The sequence below is a fragment of the Schistocerca piceifrons genome, chromosome 8, assembly GCF_021461385.2.
Source record: "Schistocerca piceifrons isolate TAMUIC-IGC-003096 chromosome 8, iqSchPice1.1, whole genome shotgun sequence".
Taxonomy (NCBI): domain Eukaryota; kingdom Metazoa; phylum Arthropoda; class Insecta; order Orthoptera; family Acrididae; genus Schistocerca; species Schistocerca piceifrons.
The window spans coordinates 322,252,936-322,278,632 of NC_060145.1; positions in this window are offsets into that span (position 1 = coordinate 322,252,936).

Below are 25,697 nucleotides of genomic sequence, written 5' to 3' on the forward strand. Positions count from 1 at the left end.
CAAGGTGGCTGCTAGAACTTGGAAAAAAAATTCCCTTAGGATTCCAGGTGTGACGAGGAAGGTCGTGTCAAGAAGCTCCTGATGAATTAAACGTGAGCGGGAGATACCACAATACCCACTTTTCTTCCATCTCATCTGAGCACTATACCAGCCATAAGCAATATGGTTCAAATGGCTCTGAGCAATATGAGACTTAACATCTGTGGTCTGCAGTCCCCTAGAACTTAGAACTACTTAAACCTAACTAACCCAAGGACATCACACACATCCATGCCCGAGGCAGCATAAGCAGTAATTCAACCGCAGTTTTTAAACACCGATAACTTATATGGAATACTGTTCATATAATTAACATACTTTCAAATATTAGGTATTTTAAAATTTGTGATTAATAAACCTCAACAAAATTCAATTTCAATGCTAGGTTAGAAACGCAGAATTCCCTGAGATTTTATGAAAGTTCTGAAATTCTCCGAGATACCCCTGATTTTTCAAGGTAAAATGTAATTCCCTGACAATTTCATGTTTTCCAGAAGAATTGCCACTCTGATATGTAATGTTCTAGTACTATGCGCTTCGCAGTCGATCTGGAAAAATTGGCGTTCACAGTTTTACGACTCTGTTCAGTGGCGTACAAAAGCGCCAGCTATTGGGTAGTTAGAGCAACAGGATAAAAGCCTGTCTGTGCCGCTAACGATTCTCGTTATACCATTTTTTTCACATTTTTCGTAATCTGCCGGCAAACACTTCTATAGCTTCCACGAATTATGGTTCCTCAAAAAGAAACAATAATAATAATTATAGGGCAATTGTGGCGAAACATAATAAAAATCAGAATGAAATGGACATCTATTTAGCGATACAAATCATCCGCTATAGCGAATGCAGTGTACGTTATTAAAAGCAGATACAGTCCGCTATGAATTCACTTTCATATCCACATAAATCTATCCACAAACAATATTATTTCTAGACGTCAACACGAATGTACCACAACGATTATTGTTATTATTATTGTGATTATTATTATTATCACCTATCTTTTTCGAAGAGTCCTAATTCGTTGTAGCTATATAAGAATTTGGTGGAAGATCAGAAAAATGTCGATGCTCGAATGCAATACGGACAATTTGTAGCCTCCTAAATAAACCGGTTATGCTAATACCGCTGATCCATGGTTGGCGCTCTCGTATTGCGCGTAACAGGCTCGCAATACTCTGAAGCTGCATTCCTCAAAAACGCTTCAGGCGCACAACGTGCTAGAACATCATGTGATGTCTTTATGTATGTACACAACAAACGTATGACTCATGCGCGAAATCGGTGACCCGCTTGGTTTATGCTTCCATTGATAGTACTGTAGACGCCGCCCAGGAATCTCCTGCAATTTAGGTATGTATTACCACTCCAGTAACGCCGGACACACCATTAAAACAGCGCAAATGTCGGAGGTTGAACAGAAACAGTAACTGCAACGCTGTCATTACTACCGAAATACACTGAAGCGCCAAAAAAACTGGTATAGTTATGCGTATTCAAATAAAGAGATTTGTAAACAGGCAGAATACGGCGCGGCGGTCGGCAACGCCTATATAAGACAACAAGTTAAAAAAAAATGGCTCTAAGCACTATGGGACTTAACATCTAAGGTCATCAGTCCCCTATACTAAGAACTACTCAAACCTAACTAACCTAAGGACATCACACACATCCATGCCCGAGACAGCGTTCGAACCTGCGACAGTAGCAGCAGCGTGGTTCAGGACTGAAGCGCCTAGAACCACTCGGCCACAGCAGCCGGCAAGACAACAACTGTCTGGCGCAGTTGTTAGATCGGTTACTGCTGCTACAATGACAGGTTATCAAAATTTGAGTTTGAACGTGGCGTTATAGTCGGAGCACGAGCCATGGGACACAGCATCTCCGAGGTAGCGATCAAGTGGGGATTTTCCCGTACGACCGTTATATCAGGAATCCGGTAAACCATCACATCTCCGACATCACTGCGGCCGAAAGAAGATCCTGCAAGAACGGGATCAACGACGACTGAATAGAATCATTCAACGTGACAGAAGTGCAAACCTTCCACAACTTGCTGCCGATTTCAACGCTGGGCCATCGACGGGTGTCAGCATGCGAACCATTCAACGAAACATCATCGATATGAGCTTTCGCAGCCGAAGGGCCACTCGCACACCATTAATGACTGCACGATTAAAAACTTTACGCCTCGCCAAGGCTCGTCAACATCGACGTTGGACTGCTGATGACTGGAAACATGTTCCCTGGTCGGACGAGTCTCGCTTCAAATTCTATCGAGCGGATGGACGTGTACGGGTATGGAGCCAACCTCATGAATCCATGGAGCCTGCATGTCAGCAAGGGTCTGTTCAAGCTGGTGGAGGCTCTGTAACGGTGTGGGACGTGTGCAGCTGGAGCGATATAGGACCCCTGACACGTCTAGATACGACTCTGACAGGTGACACCTACGTAAGCATCCTGTCTGATCACATATACCCATTCATGTCCATTGTGCATTTCGAGGGACTTGAGAAACTCCAGCGGGACAATGCGACACCCCACACGTCCACAAGTGCTACAGAGTGGCTCCAGAAACACTATTCTGATTTTAAATACTTCCGCTGTCCACCAAACTCCCCACACATGAACATTATTGAGCATGTCTGGGATGCGTTGCAACCTGCTATTCAGAAGAGATTTCCGCCCCCTCGTAATCTTACGGATTTATGGACAGCCCTGTAGGATTCATGGTGTCAGTTCCGTCCAACTCTACTTCATACATTAGTCGAGTCCATCATGCCACGTCGTGTTGCAGCACTTGAGCGTGCTCGCGAGGGCCCTACACGATATTAAGCAAGTGTACCAGTTTCTTTGGCTCTTCCGTGTATTTGTCCTGTTATATCACTGCGCCATCCTTTAATTATATCTATGTGTATTAGTAAACGTCTAACACAGTGCATAAACTGTAGCAGGATGCCCGTCTAAAGGCTTCAGGGGCAACAAAAATTCGATTTTCATGATTTCATATAATCACTGACCGAACTGAGCAATTTAAAATGCTGTCATCCAGTTACATAAGGTATACTCTTATGTTGATATTTAACACAGTAAGTTAATAATGAGAGTTAGAAACTTTGCATGTGTCTGAGGTAGTGCAACTTACGGTGCGCAAATTACCCAGACTACAAAAACATTATGACCACTGCCCATTATATTCATCGATTATTTGAGAATGAGAACACTTAGTGACTTCATACAAAATTTGCACATAATTTTAAATCTTTTTAAGAATTCATCCTCCTTGACACTCCTCACAAAATAATGAAGGAAAAAATTTCATCGCTTACTGTATTTTCGCTATTCATACAGTAAAACTTCAGCATCAAGCATAGTCTTTTAATTTATTACCTTCCTTACTCCTAACTGTCTGTAGACAGTAGATACATGTACCAATGAAAGTACCTGCAAAATTATATTATTTTGCGACACATATTTCAGGAGATATGACGTCAAAAACATTGACATACGTGAAAGACTAGGTTTCCTGAAACGGAGGACAAATTACCCATACTATACTCATCCAGTTTTTGACAATGAGAGCTCTTAGCGACTCCCAACAAACTTTACACAGCTTTGATTTTAAATTTTTCGAGCAGTTGAACTGAATGGACAGTGTCTTGAAAGGAGGATATAAGATGAACATCAACAAAAGCAAAACGAGGATCATGGAATGTAGTCGAATTAAGTCGGGTGATGCTGAGGGAATTAGATTAGGAAATGAGACACTTAAAGTAGTAAAGGAGTTTTGCTATTTGGGGAGCAAAATAACTGATGATGGTCGAAGTAGAGAGTATATAAAATGTAGGCTGGCAATGGCAAGGAAAGCGTTTCTGAAGAAGAGAAATTTGTTAACATCGTGTATAGATTTAAGTGTCAGGAAGTCGTTTCTGAAAGTATTTGTGTGGAGTGTAGCCATGTATGGAAGTGAAACATTGACGATAAATAGTTTAGACAAGAAGAGAATAGAAGCTTTCGAAATGTGGTGCTACAGAAGAATGCTGAAGATTAGATGGATAGATCACATAACTAATGAGGAGGTATTGAATAGAATTGGGGAGAAGAGGAGTTTGTGGCACAACTTGACTAGAAGAAGGGATCGGTTGGTAAGACATGTTCTGAGGCATCAAGGGATCACCAATTTAGTATTGGAGGGCAGAGTGGAGGGTAAAAATCGTAGAGGGAGACCAAGAGATAAATACACTAAGCAGATTCAGAAGGATGTAGGCTGCAGTACGTACTGGGAGATGAAGAAGCTTGCACAGGATAGAGTAGCATCGAGAGCTGCATCAAACCAGTCTCAGGACTGAAGACCACAACAACAACAACAACTAAAAAATAACGTAATTTGGGTTTTGGGTCTTCAACTATAAAGTTTTTAGATACTTACCGTCAAATATTCAACATATCAACTCATTTGTAAAATAATCAGACGTTTGCAGCTGATTTGTTCATAGGAGTGTGATTCTTTAAGGAATCGGTCATGTGTGTCTTTGTGTCGAATAAGGAAGGGGGAGTGGGAGGCCATTGATTATCCACAAGCAATGAAAAACCAAATGAAAGAAAAAAAATCGAAATCTGAAGTTATCCATTAATCCCGATGCTTTCGACGGGCAGACAGCCGTATTTTATGTTATTTAAATAACTTCAAATAGCTGGGAAAACAAGTTAAGGGTATATGAAATGATATTATGGCACAGGCTCTGTAATAGATATCGCTGCTGGGTACACTTCGTTTCATTGCTAAGATACTGTGCAGATGCAATAAGTTTACGGAGGAAATAGCTTACAAAACACTCCTGCGATCCACAATAATAAACCCACTAATAAATTGAGACACCCCCGCTCACCACCAAACTTACAACCGCGCCTAGCCATTTGAATATATCGTGTATTTACCACTTAGTTTCAGTCACCAGCCAGAGTTGCACAGATTGCTACAGTATTAAGATGCAGGTATTAGTTACTAGGACAGACACACGACATTAGAAGAGGACGAATATATACACAATACCCAGTAGCACGTCCTCTTGCATTGATGCATGCCTGTATTCGTCTTGCCATATTATCCACAAGTTCATCAAGGCACTGTTGGTCCAGATTGTCCCACTCCTCAACGGCGGTTCGGCGTAGACTCCTGAGAGTCGTTGATGGGTCACGTTGTCCATAAACAGCCCTTTTCAATCCATCCCAGTCATGTTCGAAAGGATTCATGTCTGGAGAATATGGTGCCCACTCTAGCCGAGCGATGTCGTTATCCTGAAGGAATCATACACATGATGTGCATGATGGGGGTGCGAATTGTCGTCCATGAAGACGAATGCATCACCAATACGCTGCCGATATGGTTGCACTATCGGTTGGAGGATGACATTCACGTATAGTACAGCCGTTACGTCGCCTTCCATGACCACCAGCGGCGTACGTTGGCCCCACATGACGCCACCCAAAAAGAGCAGGGAACCTCCACCTTGCTGCACTCGCTGGACAGTGTGTAAAAGGCGTTCAGCCTGACCGGGCTGCCTCCGACGATTGTCTAGTTGAAAGCATATGCGATTCTCATCGGTGAAGAGAACATGATGCCTCTCCAGAGCGGTCCATTCGACATGTTGTTGGGCCCATCTGTACCACGCTGCATGGTTTAGTGGTTGCAAAGATGGACCTCGCCATGGACGCCAGGAGTGAAGTTGCGCATATGCAGCTTATTGCGCACAGTTTGAGTTGTAACACGACGTCCTGTGGCTGCACGAAAAGCATTATTCAACATGGTGGGATTGCTGTCAGGGTTCCTCCGAGCAATAATCCAGAGGTAGCTGTCATCCACTGCAGTAGTAGCCCCTGGGCGGCCTGAGCGAGGCATGTCATCGACAAATCCTGTCTCTCTGTATCTCCTCCATGATCGAACAACATCGCTTTGGTTCACTCTGAGACGCCTGAACACTTCCCTTCTTGAGAGCCCTTCCTGCCACAAAATATCAATGCGGATGCCATCGAACCCCGGTATTGACCGTCTAGGCATGGTTGAACTACAGACAACACGAGCCGTGTACCTCCGTCCTGGTGGAATGACTGGAACCGATCGGCTGTCGAACCCCCTCCGTCTAATAGGCGCTGCCCCTGCATGGTTGTTCACATCTTTGGGCGGGTTTAGTGACATCTCTGAACAGCCAAAGGGACTGTGTCTGTGATACAATATCCACAGTTAGCGTCTATCTTCAGGAGTTCTGTGAACCGAGGTGATGCGAAAGTTTTTTTGATGAGTGTACAAATAATGAAGCAAGATGCTCAGAGCAGGATACAATGGCGAGCCTGCAGTTGAAACCTGTCGTAAGACACATACACTAAAGAATGTAGAAACAGTTAAGTGAAGCACGTAAAAAATAGTTATGGTCAAATGTGTAACTCTGTGCATCGCAGCTAGCGTGTCATTTCCACTACGGGCGTCGCCTACCACAGCGAACATCTGCAGCCCGCATGCCGTGTTACGCGGGTTGCATGGATACGAGGCGTCTAGCAACCGCTTCGGCGCAGCAAAAAGCCGTTCTTCGCATTTCCGACACCAGTTCCACTGCCGATTTATGCACTGATGAACTAAAACAGGTTGACCACAGCCCGTCGCAAGATTAACTGTTACCTAAGGTCACGCGACGCAGAAGTATATAAGCGAATCAGGGGCGAATGAGGAATAATTGTAGCGTTATTATGAGTCGCAAATGGGGAAATTTACTGAAGGAAACTACGTTCACAAAGAGCATATTGCTATGGCCCGAATCCTCGAAATGAGCATCTCGAAACGGCGAAGATAGTCGGCAGTTACTGTCGTGGCAAGTGGTTGAAGAACGGTAAACGGTAGACGACGAAGTGTTGGACGTCCACCGCCACTTCAAAGGAAGTGGAGTTCGGTGGTTTGGTCGCTCTGTATATCAGGACAGTCGACGATCAGTAGCAGATCCTTTCGGAGCAGGCCGTTCAGTGAATACTGTTATACATGGGGTCCCGCAGCAGACGACCCTTTTGTTTTCCCATGTTGACACAAGGAAATAGTCAATTGCTATTGCCGTAGGCACAGGACCATCAAGGTTAGACCACGAATCAATGGAAACGTGTCGCCTGGACGTCTCAATTACGTTTCATGTTACATCAAGTCGATGGCCGTCTCCGAATTAGCAGTTATGCAGGCGAACGGTTGCTCGAAACATGCACCGAATCATGGTTACAGATCTGCGGGGGACATTCACCTGGGACTGCATGCGATCTGTGATAGTAGTTCAAGGCATAATTTCAGGTATGAACCACGGACCACCTGCATGCCTTCACGCTTGATTTCTTCCCCAACAGCCATGGCATCTTCAATGACGATTAACAGTCCAGGTCACAAATCCAACACCGTTGTACATTGTTTCGGGAGGCATGCTAGTGAACGCCCTTTGATGTTTTGGCCAAAAAAATTCTCCTGATCTGGACTCTATATAACACATACGCGCTCACATGGCACCGGCCTGTAATTTATGGAAATTTCGTGACCTGTCCGTAGATATCATACCTCTGCAAACTGGCCAAGTACCTTACGAATCTATGCCACGCAAAAACACAGCTGTTTTGCGTTCCAAAGATGGAGCAACACGCTACTAAGCAGGTGGTCTCACAGTTTTTGGCACGAAAGTTACTGTCCCCATTGATCTCTTTCAACATACCAATTTACGTAAGTTGTCATCAATTTTGTTCAACGCACTCCACCTTTAATCGAATATGACTTTTTATGCACGCTATATTTACCGCCCAGCGATTGAAATTTTTGCTATGATAATCTTACCTATTTTAAGCACTATAGACTAGCAGCGAGTAGCTGCAAACAACAAGCCTTACGACTGGAGCCCACAACACTTTTTTAACAGAACAATGAGACGAGTGTGGGAAAGGTTTTACGATCTTGTTTGTTGTCAGGTCTCTGCCCAAGTTGTTGGGTACACTATTTTAATGTATCTCAAAGTTGCTGATTCATCCTCTTTTAGTCAATGATCACATCAGTTACAATTATATGAATCAGTGTTACAATTCTGACACAGTCATTACTCCGGAGGTCCAGTGTGGGCTATACTTTTCGTATAGAAGTGAAACTTCTTAGATACGCCACTGCGTTAACGTGGAACCGATTTACGCTCGAGAAAAATTAGCTTCAGTTTTGGCCACCACGTGCAAATCTGGCGCTGTGCACTATTTGTATGAAGAAATGACAACCATGCTGTCATTTGACAAACCATGACTGTGAGTTAAGAGTATCGCTATTGAGGAGAGAGGCTGTGCACTGTTCGTGAAACTATGCTATGTGAACAGCAGCAGTTTCAGTGCTGCACTAAGAGAGTAACTGGACTGGAAGGTATGAAGTATGAAGAAGGTGCCATGTCATTAAATCGTTTTAAGAAGATGATAGTGAATTTCGAAACTCTGGTGAACTTTGCGTTGCATCTAGAAGAGGAAGGTATCTTATTCTGGTGGAAGTTATTGACAAGGTGTCCGTCCCGATAGCTGAGTGGTCAGCGTGACGGATTGCCGTCCTACGGGCCCGGGTTCGATTCCAGGCTGGGTCGGGGATTTTCTCCACTCAGGGACTGGGTGTTGTGCTGTCTTCATAATCATTTCATCCCCATCCGGCGCCCAGGTCGCCCAATGTGGCGTCGAATGTGATAAGACCTGCACCAAGGCGGCCGGACCTGCCCCGCAAGGGGCCTCCCGGCCAATGACGCCAAATGCTCATTTCCATTTCCATTGACAAGGTTGCTGTTGTTGTAACTGACCCTGCAGCGCGTGCCCCGGATAGTGCTACTGCTCGCGCAGTGTCACGACTCACGAGAGTTAACGCTGGGAATGGTCAACAGTACGGCAAGTTTTGAGGTGCTCGTGCAAGACGCAAACGATGCATCAACTGAAACCTCATGATCCGCAGCAACGTTCTGAATTTGCGCTTCGGTTTCTGGCAAGGATCGAAGTCAATGAGACGTAGCCGCGAACAATTTACACGACAGCGAGCTGTGAATACTGCTATATTTGGGGTACTGTTAAGCCACGTGTTGTGCAGTAACAGCCACTGCACTCGCCGACTGTGTGGTGTGGATTCATGAGCACAGTTATCCTCGGTCCTTTCTTGTTTGAAGGGAAAATATACCCATAGAGCCCTTCAGGTGTACCATGACGTCTGCATGTCATCGAGACGCCCTTGTAAAACAGGTATTTCCTGCTTTGGAAGAGCGCAACTGCTGTGAAAACAGCTGTTTCCATACACGTTGGACAACACATTGCGTCGCTCGCCCAGTGAATGATCTGGTTAATCCAACCTTCCACGAAGGTTATTTCCAGAGGTTTTTCACATTCAAGATTTCCTTGTTCTCACAGTAATGGACATTTTCTCGATTTTTACTAGTGGTCATCTATCCATGCGCACCAGGTAATAACTTTTAGCACTTTTTCAGCTAATTCTCATTTTATTTAGTATTTTATGTCACGTCTAAACTACTGTTTGTTTAGGCGCGAGAAAAGTGTTAAGAACGTGCATGTAGACATACAAGTTCTCATGCGTGATTTTCGTTAGCCACTGTAATATGCTGATAAGCGACCACAGTCTCTACTGTCATTGCTAAATGCCCTGTGTCTAATATATGTGCTTGAGCGATTGTCCGAAGAGGACTGATTAAAAGGAAAGACTTTATTCTCAATAACTATTTACTTCGTATTCAGTAAGAAGGCTGATAACCATGCCGTTACTGCCCTGAAATCTGTATGTTATCACAACAACAACAATAACAAGAAACAGCAACTATACAGGGTGAATACAAATTCCATCTACGAAATTACATTCAGTCCGGAACCGCGCTGCTGCTACGGTCGCAGGTTCGAATCCTGGCTCGGGAATGGATGTGTGTGATGTCCTTAAGTTACTTAGGTTTAAGTAGTTCTAAGTCTAGGGGGCTTATGACCTCAGATATTAAGTCCCATAGTGCTCAGAGCCATTTACAAAATTACAGAGGCTCTTCACCAGGTATTTTCTGAGTATTTTGGTATAAGGTCTCCTTGTTTTCCGGTGGTCCGTTAAAGACTAATGACGTAATTGTGAGTTACTTGGTTTGTTACCACAGTTACCTTTGTTTCTGTGAAAATATCTTCACAATAATGAAAAACTCTGCAATATACAATCACCAACACAAACGACACACAATATGGAGTTAAATAATAACCCGTACATACAAAAATAAGAACTGGTAGGTCTGAGAAGACTCTCTACTCAAGGCGGATTTCCGAACTGAGCCCAGCCACACTGATTCGTAAGAGCGTGTTGGCCCACCTTTGGAACGCAGTTAAGCGTCATTTTGCCTAGCATGGATTCGGCAAGTCTTTGCTGGGCTTCCCGAGGTACGCGGCCCTGCTGCGCGTATTATAATAAATTGTAGGAACCTTACACAACTGCGTCTAAACATTTTACCCATCACCGTTTCGTCTATACTCATTACTACTGTTAATTTCTGCGTCATTTAGGGCCAATAGAAACGCGAATATCAGTACGATGAAGATTAAATGCATGAAGTATAAATCACAACACTTAAGAATCGGTACGAGGTCATGAGGAAAAGTTTAAGAGGGCCTTCAAATTTCGAAATAAAGAGTCTCTGTGTGGAGATGAATAATGATTTTATTGACGATGTTGCAAATCACTTTTACATAAAAGTGGCGAAATGAATGTTCCCATTAGCACCAGTTGTCATTGTTTGTGCCACTGTAGCCGATTCAAGACGCCTTAATTTTCAATTTCAGCTCATTTCTCGGATAGTTTTGAGAAAACTTGCTACGCCATCGTTCTCCCTGAACTCACGAGGTGACTTATGTAACGCATTCTGCGAAGTGGAGTCTCTAGGACCCCTGTGTTAATAACCCGAGATTTAGGAAGCAAATCACTGAAATTTTTAATTTACGTTATCTAACAATTATTTTACAATTATTTAAGTGTTGTTTAAATACCCCTTGTTGGTTTTATTATTGTAAATAATTCATCAGTATTTTACCATTTATAACACAAAATCACATACTTTTGTGCGGCTTTTTAAACAATAAACATAAACGAACTGTACAGTCCGAGAAATTGTAGTATCTTTATTTATAGCAACTAAATGTTCACATATGTCTAAATTCCAGGGTTTAAAATTGCACTTGAAAGATACAAAAATAAAGTCTACAAAATTGACATTCATTGCTGGGATCTACATTTTTCTTTATCACCGCTCAAAACACATTTGATTTTAACTAACACTTTGAGTACTTCCCTGGAGGAAGAGGATGGTCCCCATCACAACTGCCTTGAAATTCTTGGTCTGAATAATCTGTTCGCTAGCAGAACTGTGATCACTGGCTATTGTAAGATCGCCGTCTTTTCCGTCTGTTTCTTAATCTATAGGGTGATTATAATTGAAGTTAAAATTTCAAAACGCTGTAGAAATAAAATCACTGGTCAGAATGACGTCAAATTGCAACGGAATATTATCGGAGAACGAGGAAAACGTATGACAGAAGAAAACTGATCAATAGATGGAGTTTGATGTGTCAGAATATGTAAATGAAAACACCTGTCATGCGCACGACCCATTGAAGTTGGTATAAACACGCCGGGTACGTGGCTTGTCCTATGCAGGATCGCGCTCCGCTTGTAAGGCTGTATTACTAGAATGGCCGGCCGTTGTGACCGAGCGGATCTAGGCGCTTCAGTCTGGAGCCGCGCGACCGGTACGGTCGCAGGTTCGAATCCTGTCTCGGGCATGCATGTGTGTGATGTACTTAGGTTAGTTAAACTATGTTCTAGGGGACTGATGACCTCAGATGTTAAGTCCCATAATTCTCTAAGCCATTTGAACCATTACTATGATGACTGTGCACACGTCGCTCTGAAGAAGTTCCGGACACTGAAGGGTTTGAAAAAAGGCGTTGGTCCGATGACTGCCGTGGGTCTGGAGAAAATGATTCGGAAATTCGAAAAGACGTGTTCTTTTGGTGTGCAACCTGGTAGTAGAGGGTGCGAACGAATTGATTCGACGTCAGTGGAAGCAGTGGCACAACAATGCAGGAGGAGACGAGTGGTGATGTGTAAACGTGTAGTGCATGGAGAATTGCCCGAACATCGGACATACCCGTGAGCACGGTGCGTAAAATCGTATGAAACATCATTCTTTGCTATCCATTCAAAATTACCCATGTGCACGAGCTGCTTCGTGTTGACCTGCCAGCAAGGGAGACCTTTGCTTTAGAATTTCTCGCTCGCATGGACGTTGACAATGATTGGCCGTAGAAGATTTTCTGGACAGACGAAGCCCACTTCCATCTGACAGTATGTATCAATACACAGAATTGTCGAATAGGGGCAACGGAAAATCCACACGAAAATCAACCAGTACCACTTCACCCTGAAAATGACGTTGTGTGGTGCGGGTTTACGGCATCATTCATCATAGGGCCATACTTTTTTGGAAGAGACAGGTGCTTCCGGTGCTGTTACCTGTACCGTCACTGGTAAGCGCTATGAGCGTCTTTTCGCAACCACGTCATTCCAGCTCTCCAACATCGTGGATGGGACCATTTTTATGTAAGATAGCGCACCTCCGCACATTGCAAATCCAGTTAAGCAGCTGCTGAAGCTGCCATTTCGGAAATGCTAGAATTATCAGCAGGAATTTCCCTACAGCCTGGCCGTCCCGATCATCTGATCTTAATCCGTGTGACTTCTGGCTGTGGGGCTATCTGAAAGATATTATATTCAGTGTTCCGATTGCAAACCTAGCTGTACTGCGCAACACATTTTGAACGTGACCCCGGAAACACTTCGATCACTTGTGGGATATGCTGTCCCTAGATTTCAACTTGTTGCAGAAAACGGTAGACAGCATATTGAACATGTTTTGCGCGAGTCACACGGAAATTAATAATCCGACCTGATTTTGATTGATGCTTTTTATGCGGTTTTCGGCCTTAGGACAACTAAAAACCGATGTGACTGGCGCTTTTTATGCAGTTTTTGGCCTCGGGACGATTAAAATCCTATGTATGTGATGCTTTTTATGTGTTTCGTAGCCTCAGGACAATTAAAAATCGATTTTTCCCATCCGATATGATATAACCTTGCCGTGGTGGATGGGCTTACGTAACTAACAGAATCAGACCTGTACACCAAAGCACACTGAGTAGTGTAGTTTGTTTAGCGTCAAACGCAGACCTTAGGCATTGTTGTATGATTAATTTGTGATTTTTAGTCGACCACTATTAAATTATGATGCTTACAGCGCCATCTACTGCTACACTTTGTAACTATTTATTTTTCTTCTGCCATACGTTTTCCCCCTTCTCCGATAATATTCCGTTGCAATTTGACGTCATTTTGACCAATGGTGTTATTTCTACAGCGTTTTGTAAGTTTAATTATATTCACCATGTATATCACTGACATCCACCGACTAATAATCTCATCAAAGTCACGACCGCTGAAACTGACACGTCCCTGGGAAGACATTTGGTACTATACTGAAGAAAAAAGAGGTAGGTAATCCCGAAGCGCTGTCTAGCAGACCACAACACCTGTCAATATAATGTGCCAATAACAAACAAAGAAGGCGATAACGCAACCGACAGCAAAACGTCGTAGGATTGGCGATTTAAGGAGGGTAGGGAGAGTTAAGAAGCAGTTCGCCTGAACTGACGTTGGAGACGGTTCGAAAATTTTCGCGCTGTCTGATGGGCCACATCTCGTGATTTAAGGGTTAACGAGCGTTTTAATCACAATACCCGTCGTTTCAAGAACTGTTAAAAATTATACCTTCCATTTAATCACACTTGCTTCAATATTTCGGCTGATAGTAGAGATAAGTGGATTAAATAAGCAATAAAATTACGTAGTCCTCTGCGTATAGCACATGCCGCTATCTTGAATGGATCTAGAATGATCGATTCCGATGTATTACAATGTATCAAGCTGCGCACTTCTCAAGTCGAATTCAGATCACCATCTTGATTGCCTTATGGTTTCTCCTTGGAGTTTCGATTCCGTTTACTCTTTCTTATTTCCGCTATAAAAGTTTTAAACACACGGTGATTCAAAATGAATACAGCGACTACGAACGGCAATAATTATTTAATGCATAGTGATACATCGAAAGAAATTACGTAGGTCATAAAAGAAAGTCCAACAAAACTTTAGGTATTTTTATAGATGTTCTATATCTCTTTGCCACACGGACAACATCTAAGCACTAATCCATTTCATACTATACATTAAAAAGAATATATGCCGTCATCGGCGCGAGTGCATTTGAAACGCGCAGTTTGAGTCCCGGAATTGTTTTCGGCGATGGACGCACAAACAAAGGGACTGTCACACAATCCCTTTAAAAAAGATCCATGGAGAGTTAGACCCGGAGTTGTAGGTGGCCAAGAGCAGAAGACAGTGTCGTCCTATCCATTACGATCGATCCAATGGCCTGGGAGATGTTGATTTAAAAATGTGCACCCTTCCATATCCCAACGGGGAAGCGCTGAAATCCGTGGGATCTGTGTCAAGCTGCGGCATCAGTCATTGCTCCATGAAACTGTTTGTCGAAAACACGTTGCTCAACAAAGAAGTATGGACTGTACAATTTTCTTCCTGACATTATTTTTCGGTGAGTCACGCTAATATTTAACCAATACGAAGACTTGTCTGTATTCCTTAATGAAATGTGCCAGCTGATCTTACACATTGTGTAGGAGATGGCCTCACTGCTAAAAATAAGATGTGCGGCAAATGTTTCTTCCTCCATTGCTTCCACTATTGCCGTAGCATAATTCGAACGTTTCCGCAACGACTGGAGTTTTTAACTCTCTTTTATATCCTATTTAGTTGTTATGGATGTCTCATTACTGCTAAATAGAGGGTCATTCTAAAAGTAAAGAATGTTTGTTTCATCAGACTTTTTAGTCAAGATAATGAAAAACACATTTTGGTATCTTAGCTATTTTTATAGCTAATAGCCGTTCAAATGAAAACCATTTGCAGTAGCACGAAAACATATGCAGTAGCGCTCCACAAGCTCTTCTATGCCTTCTGCATACTCAGATGCCGCCAAGCTACTGAACCACTCTTTCAGTTCGTCGTTGTATCCATAGTGCTTTCGCTCAAAAATTTCTTCAATTTGGGAAAATGATGGTAATCACCTGGAGCCAAGTCTTGGCTATATGGCGGATGTTCAAAAATTTCCCGTTTAAACTGCTGAATCTACTCTTTCGTCAACGTAGCATGAAGCAGGCACGTGATCTCGTGAAGAAGTACAATGCCGCTGTTTTGAACGGCGCGACGTAATGAGTGAAGGGTCTGAAAGTAAGCGATTGTATTTATGGTATCTTCTCTAGGCTTTGTGTGCATCGTGAATGATCCCATTCCACTGAGTGGCGCTTTACTTCAACTTCAAGCGAAGCATAGTCTCGTTGTCAGTAATATTACTCCTTGCCATCATTGACGTAACGAGTTAAAAAAGTCAGTACCGCTCCCACTAGTTGCTTTTCGTGTTCACCTCTCAAAGGTTGAGGAAACCTTCTGGTATACGCCTTTCTATAGCCCAAATCGCAGCTAACAGTACTTATATTGAAATCTCAGGAAATCATAATTTATATTCATCATTAGTGAAACGACTATCTGGCTGAATTTTTTCCTCGATCCTTGATTTGAGTTTGTCAGGCAAAACTGAATGTCGGCATGATAGTTCTTCGTCATGAATATACGGTCGTCCGGAATTAATGATGCACCATTTTCGAACTGCAGCTTCATTCATCGCATTTCCATAAACCTCTGTTATCGATATGTAAATTTCATAAATGTAATTTCTGCGTTTGTGATCTGTCATTAATTTTGTCACACATTTAAAAAAAACGCACCAATGAACAACAAACGACCATTCCCGCTCGCTGCTAAGTCATAATGGCAAGTAACGATTAGGACAGTCTACGGAACGACGTTGGGGTGGAGCAGAATTGCGAGGCCCATAAGATCAGTACGTTCTTTGCTTTTACAGTCACCATCGTAGTTATGGCCGTTTGCAATCGTTGTATTCACCTCAACTGCACTGCTGATCGGCATAGTTATATTTTACAATAGCTATTCGTGTTTCGACGTCCGTTGCGAACTTCAACTCGGGGAGTATCAGCACTCACCACTTAAAACCCACTGGATGATGGGTTTCGGGGCTGGGCAGATAATGATCCGCGCAGCTGCTGGCTAACCGCAGCGGTCCTCCACCGCATACGCCCAAGAGCGGACGCCGCAAGGCCGATTCAACAGGTTGCAGCGCGTACTTGACAACGCTGTGATCTGATTGAGTGGTTGCGTGTGCGCGCGCTGCGCTCGTACGTAGCATACACCGAGGAACACAGTTCAAGGTCTCCCCTGTCCCCTATCATCTCCAACCACGTGCCGTATACAACAGGGCAACCTGTTCTTATGCTCGCATATCATCGTAACACGGCGCAGATATATGCTCTGTTCATCGTAAGTTTAACGTGGAAGTAAAATTTGCGCCATATTCCCCTCCGCGTTTGTTGTTATCGCATTAAAAGCCACTTCCCGCGGAACATAAATGACGCCTTGACTTGCGCAGTTGCGTACACTTACGATTATTACAGTACGCATGCGCTGGAGTCTCGTTGCTTGCACATCGCCTTACTGGCGCATTTAACCAGCAGTTGTGCTGCCGTCGCCTTGCGGGCGCATTTAACCTAGAGCTGAGCTGCAGCTGTGCTGCACTACACGCAGCTGGTATCCGCGCCAGGAGTGTGTTCGGCTACAGCTGTAGCATTAACGAATCTTAACACCCCGACAACAAAACGTCAAATTCTCTGTACATATGATTCGCAAAAACGACGAACAGCCGGCAAATAATATAACTTCAAATTCCATTTACGACAATTCGTAAGAACAATAAAATATTACACAGTAAAACACTGTAATGTTCTACACAATAAATCAAACGGAAAGGGACGGGTACGAGAGAAAACGAGCAACAGAAAAATCAATCGCAGACATATGCCATTTCATGTTCGTAGAGGTACGTGTAATTTAAGAGCGTATTGTTGAGACCTCAAAAGTAGACAGTGAATCAATGTTTTTTTTTTTAATCTCTTTGAGCACTTTAAACACAAAACACACAGTTTTGATGTACCGGTACCGAAGGATTTAGTTTACACCATCGTCTCGAAGACTTAGGATAGCTGGTTTATGACGGTTCTCCGCGCCTGTCTCACACAACTGAGTACAAAGCAACTTCACATTTTTTCACGGAGCATACGAACGAGAAGACCACATGAGAACGACTGATAGGACAGGGAAAGCGAATGTCCAATGAGTTGTGAATAGGAGACTACACGAGTTAAACATGTAGCGAACAGTGAAGACTCTGAATGCTTTAGCGTGCTCGTGTCATTCACGCCAGGTTATCAACGAAATAACTAATTCATGATCAGGGCCTGTATCCAGTCGCGTCACAGCATGCGGTGTAGCGCCCTACGACTAATCGGTGAGCGCCCTGAGTTTAAACTTAACGATGAATATAATCAACAAAGTCGTAAAACAGTCGAAACAGCTTCCAGAAAGCGGTGCCGATTGATAATTTCATCTACATATAAATCCACCGAAAGGATTTAAAAGCACATGTTCGTTACTACACGATTAATCATAGTTAACGTTTCCCTATTCCGCGCTATTTCCTAACCATTATGTAATGTGAAATACAATCCGCGAAAACGTCTTAAACATATTATCGTTACTGAATATTAAAATAACTTCATTTAGAAATTGAAATTTCAGCCTTATGTCATTATCAAGTGGAACAATTTACTGCTTCAACACATTTATTTATTTGTGAATTTATTTCACTGGACAAGTTTACGAGCTTCAGGTCCTTGCTTAAACCTTCACGTCCTTTCTTACGTCCTTACTGGGTTGATATAAGAATACGCATAGTAAGGGAGCACTATGTAATAATAAAAATTAGTATCAGAAGTAGTAGATATACTGATGAATATATGTATTCACATAATGTCATTTCAGAAATGACAGTCTTATTAACGTTGTGTTAAGTAATTTCTTCCTTACATTCTTGTCGAAAGTGCGTAACTGCATACCAACGGAAAAACATAGCGACATTGTACGGGAAATCAGATCTGGAAAAGAAATTTCCAGTCTTAGGAAGAACACAAATACAAGGATGCCCTAGATCACATAATGCGCTGTACATACAGTAGAACGTATGAGGATATGCTACATGCAATAAAATGTCTGGTATTTTAATTCTGACGTGTGCTAAAGCACAAAATGGTTCAGTTTAATAATGGTCAAAGGTCGAAATTGCTAATGGAGTTTTTAAATGCAGTAGTTTTAGCATTCAAATGAGACAACGATGTCCTTTAATAAGTATTAGATGACTATGAATCCCATCCTCGAAAAGATAGTCTTCGAAAAAACAACTTTTCGGCTATAAGTCGGTAACAAGAGGGAATTTCTGTCGGTAACTTCACGTACTGTGTGTTGCATAGTCTGATTTGCGGAAGTTGCTGTACGTTGCGTTTATAAAATTGCTTACTTACTTAATAAAATATTCGGAATAGGCGCAAAACTACTCTACAACGGCAAAACATTTTACAGCGAGTGCGTAAAATCGTAATGTTAAAAACGTTTTTCTCTCTTGTAAATTCACAAAGGTAAGAATAGTGAATAGTTACTAAATACAACTACTATTTGGAAATGTACTGTAGCCTGCCCGGAACAGGCTCCTATGTAACTGCAATGTTACAGCGCGACCAAAACTGCATTCGACAGGCTGGTTGCATTCTCATCAAAATTCTACATATATGTAAGAAGTGATTCTTTTTGATTGATGTTCGTATTATATATATGGATATTAAATTCGCATGACTACTCGAGAGCTCGCACACCATTTATTTTCATTGTTAGCTTTTATGCGGAGACGTCGGAGTTTCCCTGAGAGAAATTAAAGCCGACATACGTTTCTGCGGTGTTCTTCCCGTTGCTTAGGAACAGATCGATTAAAATGCAATTTTTATCATAAAATGATGCTAATTTTTTCACAGAATTAGTGCAGATCCTTATAAAAACATGGAACGAAAATACATATTACAATGATTGCTACATATTGTTGTGTGATTTTGAGTAAATAGTGCTTTAGTACGGCGTTGCATGTAAATAATCGTATAACAACGCTTGTGTGGCGTTGTGTTAACTTAGCTATTTCGAGAAATAGTTCTGAGCTTTACTGCGGATGTCCCAGTGGAGAATGGCATGATTAAACCAGCAACTTTGGGACCTTATATGCCTGGCAAAGCAGCTACCTTTATAACTAAGGCTAGGGGTCAACGATCCGTCCACATCCAGATTATTGGGAACTATACGCTAGTTCAAGGTGAGACAGTATTAGGAGGGAACCGGCCGCAGTATTGCTGAGGAACCATCCCAGCATTCGTTTGACGTGATGTAGGAGGAGAAAAGCTCTCTACTTTGCTTTACCAACGTTCTATTATAGAAGCAGGTCACAAAGTGACCACACAGAAATACTGTATATCAAATCCAAACAGCCGAAACTTCAGAACAACTCCTTCTCCTGCTGTTTGGCGAATTTTTAAAGGTTGCATTTCTGGTACATTGAATTTCTATTACTATCATTGTCTTTGGTAAGTACGGTGATAGAAATTATCAAGGCGAAATAAATGTGGAAAATGCGCTAGAAGTGGAGGCGACAGCAAATTTTTCCTGTCAGAATCCATGCCTTTTCGAAATGTTAAAGGAGGTCAGTGTAGTAAAGGCACACGACCTACGTTGGCTGGAGATATTTTTCACTTACATTTAGACAGATGAGAGAACCAAGGGAATCATAGCTATAGGCACGATGTAACTACGTTTACAGTTTAAAGGAACTAAATCAGTATTGAAACAACTTTATTTGCGCTTTCATAGGCGTTCTGGTCAAGTGATGGTGGTTATTTTATGGAGAGGATGGGTTCTTTGTTTCTTCACAATGTTATTATACAAATTATAAATATGTGGGTTTTTTACCACAACGATTCAGGTAGTACGCAGAATAAAGCTACGAACGCCTAGGACTTGGTAATATCTACGAGCGCCATGGAGCAGTATTTTAGTTTGTAAAGAAATCGCACTAGGTCGGCACTATCATTATAAGATGAACCTTTATTTCCGAAAACTGAAAGGAAGAGTTCAATGCAGCAGAATGTGAGTCATATTACGTTGTTATCTTATATGCTATGCTACGAGCAGTTTACCCAGCACTCTTCGTAATATTATGGTACAGTTGCACCTTTCATAAAAGTAGCGATCTTCGTAATATTATGGTACAGTGGCACCGTTCATAAAAGTAAGTTGGCGACTACGCAAAGACAGCAGAATAATAAAACAGCAATGACTGAGAGTACTAATTATGATTATGCAGGTTGTTCACAGGCGTTATTTAGGAAGGAAGGCGGGAAGAGTAAGGTATGGCCAGTACGTGGCAATATCTACCAGCGACGACTTAGTGCATGTACTTTAGTTTCAGCATAATGCGTAATAAGTTAAGTGCATCATTGGAAGACAAATCTTTTATTAGTAGACACTAAGAAAGAAGGTTCATGACAGAGAATATCTTTCAGTTTACTATATTAAGTGTTTTGTTGAAGACGGGCAGTTTGATCCTCTTTCCCCGTAATATAATAATACAGCTGCATTGTTCGTGGACGTAATTCAGATGCTACGTAGGTAAGTTTGAATGGTGTAACGGCAATTTGATAAACGGCACAACGTAAATTTGTTTAAGACTTTCCTTAGTCTATCAGAAATGAAGGTTGAATTGTAAAGTTGCAAAATATTGCAACACTGAAATGTGTTTAGTGACAAACACACAATTCGTTACGACAGCGTTCAGAGAACATCATCGTCAAAATATGCATGCAATACGACACATAACCTCCTCGCTACAGTTCTGCCTGCCAAACAGAGAGCACACGTTAAAAATAAATTCAACGATGAAAAAATATATTCATCTGATGATATTGGCATTAGAAAGTGGCTGGAACAATTTACAGATAATATTTTGTAGTGAAAGTCGTTACAAGCAACATACTTAGAAATCTTTTACGGGATAATTAAATCTGTTTTGCGATGATTTATTCCGCGATGTAGGAGTGAGGAGCGGGTCGATATGGCTCCGAGCAGCGGAGCGAGTGTCGGTGAGGTCTCTGCGAAGCGCGCCAGATGTGGGGGCTTCGACCGCCACGCGCGCGTTAACTGGGGCAGGCGGGCGCGATCAGCTGTTGCTGCGGCCACGGCTGCCAACTCACCGCAGTAGGAGGGCTGCGGCGGCGGCTCGTAGCAGGCGGGAGGCGGCGGAGGCGGCAGTGGCGGCGGCTGCGGACCCGCCCCCGCGTGGTAGTAGCCCGGCTGGTAGCAGTGCGGCTGGCCGTAGTGCGGCGCGTACTGCTGCTGGTGGTGGTAGCCGTACTGCTGGCTGCGGTACTCCACGTAGTTGCAGCAGTCCATGGCCACCGCACACGCCGCGCACTCGCCGGCGGTTGGCAACGCGCGCCGCCCTTCTATCTCGACGCGACCACGTGGCCGGACTTCATGCCAGACGGAATACTACGCGGCTTCGGCGGGGAAACTCGAGGACATTGCCTCGGCGTGGCGCCCTCCTTTTGGCAGTGACAGAGGGTACGTGGGTGTCAGTGCAGGTGCCAGTCCACAGTAAGAAGCTATCGTGTCGTGTAAACGGTAGAGCTTTGCCGTTCGAAACGAAGGAAGACAATGTTTTCGTCTGTCCCGGTCACACATTCAGCCGGAAAGCACGTGTTGGCCGAATTGAATGCGGTGTTTATTTTTCACGAGAGGAAGATAGAGAATGGTCCAGAGGCTGGTGGGAAGAAAAGAGAGGGGGGAAGAAGCGGAAGGAGGACCCTCGCAGAGCGGGCTTGGCGCGCCATGGCTCGGCGTCGCGTGTAGGAGCGACTGCGGCCGCTGCGAGTCGGCCGCCTGGCCGCCGCCCCTCCACCGCCCCTCCGCCGCCACCGAATCAATACGGGCCCCCCCACCACCGCGGCGGGCCGCCGCCGCTTTCGCTGCGGGCTTGTCCCAGCCGCCGACTTGCCCCCGCGACGCGCCTCGCCCGTGTACGACAACAATGCGACTAACCCCGGCCGCGCGCCGCCGCCCCCACCACCACTAGGCTGACGCGCCGCCACCTCCGACTGTTTTCGCCGAGCGGCCACGCACAGACAAGACTTCCTCGACGAGGTTGACAATCCCCGCTGGCCGCATCCCACCGCGCCACGAGGGCGAACTTTCCCCTGACATGCGTACCACCTCTATCGACGCGAACTGGGTACGATGTTACAACTGAAACCAGGCGTATAACGCCCAGTTGTCGGAGAACATGCTATAAACCTTCTCGGTATAGCACAGCCGTGGTGTAGCGAGAGCGAGATGTGTAACGGTAGTTACACGTGAGGTCTTATGAACAAAATAGAGAATATGAATTACACTCGAAATTTCGGACAAGATTCTCAGGTTCGCATGAAGAAAGCGAGTCGGAGAATACACTTCACCCGAGAATGTCCAAAGCGCGAGTAAAACGTTGGGGGGAGTTGGTCAAAACGAAGAACATTCTCCGTTTTATGAAGTGAGGTCCATAGCATACTTCGAGCTGAGTTAAGTTCTGTTGAGGTTACGTTTTACCGAAGGTTTCGTACTAATGATAGAAATTATGTTGCTTGGAAGCAAAAAAAAGTTTTCAGACTGATGTAGAAGACGGCTTAGGTATACACCAAACAACCGTCTCACTGACTTTTCCAGGTGTTCCGCATCACGTCTTCTCACAAAACAGATATTATATTTTGTTATGTTAGAAATAAGTAAGCTGATCAGAAAAACCGATAACTGGTTTATTATAATCTCTTTCTCATAACGAAACCACGTGCGGCCGCTTACGTACTCGAAACGCGAGCACATCATAATGCGTCGTATTCAGCCAAAATTATCTCGTGTTAGAAAACTCTGAGAGCGTTCGGTTTGGAGTACATGAAAATATCATGTAATCTTAACATTTTGTCGTATAGTTTGTTAACCTAACTTCAACAATAAAAAAGTTTCCCCTCGTCCAAAATTCGGTAATATCGCAAGAACCTGTCCGTAATCGTCTTAATAATTTGTTGCCGGACATAAAAATCAAAGCCAGCCGGTGTGGCCGAGCGGTTCTAGGCACTTCAGTCTGGAACCGCGTGACCGCTACGGTCGCAGGTTCGAGTCCTGCCTCGGGCATGGATGTGTGTGATGTCCTTGCGTTAGTAAGGATTAAGCAGTTCTAAGTTCTAGGGGACTGATGACCTCAGATGTTAAGTCCTTTAGTGCTCAGAGCCATTTGAACCATAAAAATCGAAACATAGCGCAACTCTTCCAGAACACGCTGATGCCTGTTCCATAATTGTACACTAGGTAGTTTGCCTGTTTGAGCGAGTTGAATGAAATGTAATATTACGCGTGCGTTCTGCGCCGGCCACGGCAGACAACAAACACCGATAATTTTATCAAGAAGCAGGCGAGGTAGTGAGAAGGAACTCCCTCGATGGAGAATATGCTTCGAATTTTTTTATCCATACGAAATTGAGAACTTTCTCAAGAGAATGTTCTTTTGCTCTGAGAATCAGGTAAATGATATCTATATTCCGCAAGCCACCACATGGTGTGTGTGGTAGGGATGGCGGTTATCGTTGAAACAACCGGTTTTCGGTTATACCGGTTCTTGTCGTCTCCAGTTTAATTCAACTGTTAAAACCACTCAAAATAACCGGTTCCTGAAATACTCAATTTTCGTTTTTTTACCTGCTGTCCTTTCGATTCATAAACGTAGACTTCGAAGATCGATCAAAATTTTTTAATGTAGAAGAAGGAGTAGGAGTTCTCGATTGATATAGGATTGAGACTGGCAGAAATTGGTCTCAGTGTCTCTACCAAAGATGGCGAAGGGGAAGAGACGGACGCTGGGACTGCGAGAGCGAAAGTCAAAATTTGATCGACTTCGCTGCAGAAACACTTTTGCGTGGTGTCAAGTTTTTCACCCTGAAGCGACCACAAAATTAATGGTTCACTTATCACAAATTTGCAGAACGCCACTACAAATAATAGGTATATCAATCAAATTTAGCTTCTCTTCCAAGGCGCATTGTGGATATTTTCTCCTTATATGATGTAGCACTACAAATAATAGGTATATCAATCAAATTTAGCTTCTCTTCCAAGGCGCATTGTGGATATTTTCTCCTTATATGATGTAGCAAGTTTGTTGTGCGTCCCCCTCATTTTAATATATTACAGCTAATGAAGCTACTACTCTTCGTGAAAAACTTCCAAGCTATGGATGGTATCATTCTACAATAGAAGCCATGTTCTAGATGCGTCCGTTGCTAGTTTCCAATTGCCCGCATTGTTATTAGAATGAGACTGATCTCTTTCCCCATTTTTTGTAACCCCCCAATACTTCAAAGCAATGGAAAATTTGCAAATAAACGTTATTTGTTTTTACCAAAATTTTATTTTAAAACTAAGAAATTTAGCACTGTCGCTATAACAAGCTGATTGCCAGCATTTTTACTTGGTTATTAGTAAAAAATGAAACAAACCTATTATAGCTGAAAACCAAACAAATACCGAAAAATACCCGTTATTTATAGCTTAAATATCGGTATCGGTGATAACCGATCGGTTTTCTCCATCCTTAGTGTATAGCGGAGAGTACTTTGTATCGCTGCCACTTTCCCCATTCCTGTTAGAGGCGGGAATGGTTCGCGTGAAGACAGATTGCTGATAAGCCGTTAATCCTCCGTGCTGGCTAGAATCACTCTAATTATATCATTATGGTCTTTTCGCGGGGTGTAAGTAGGAGGAAGCAATTTGTTGCCTCTTCTAGAAACGTACGCTGTCGGAACTTTTAACACTGAACCACACTGAGATGCAGAATGCCTACTGCAACGTCTGCCACGGGAGTTATTTCATCATCTTCGTGACGCTTTCGTGCTTACAAAATAAACCTGTCATGAAACGCGCAGCTCTTCTTTGGATCTTCTCTATTTACTCCATCCGTCCTATCTGGTGCGGTGTATTATACTATATAGAGCACAGTGCTAGGACACCAAGTTTTAGGTTTTCCGTGATTTCAGATGGTTCAAATGGCTCTGAGCACTAAGGGATTTAACTTCTAAGGTCATCAGTTCCTTCGAACTTAGAACTACTTAAACCTAGCTAACCTAAGGACATCACATCCATGCCCGAGGCAGGATTCGAACCTGCAACTGTAGCGGTCGCGCGGTTCCAGACTGTAGCGCCTAGAACCGCTCGGCCACTCCGGCTGGATTTCCGTGATTTCCCTAAATTAATCCGTGCAAATACTGGGACGGTTCCTTTGAAAGGGAACGGCCGAATCTTACCTCGTCTTTGAAATATTCCGAGAGTGTGCTTTGTTTCTAATGGGGCCTTAAACAGTAATCTACCTTCCTTCTTTCTTCTTTCTCCG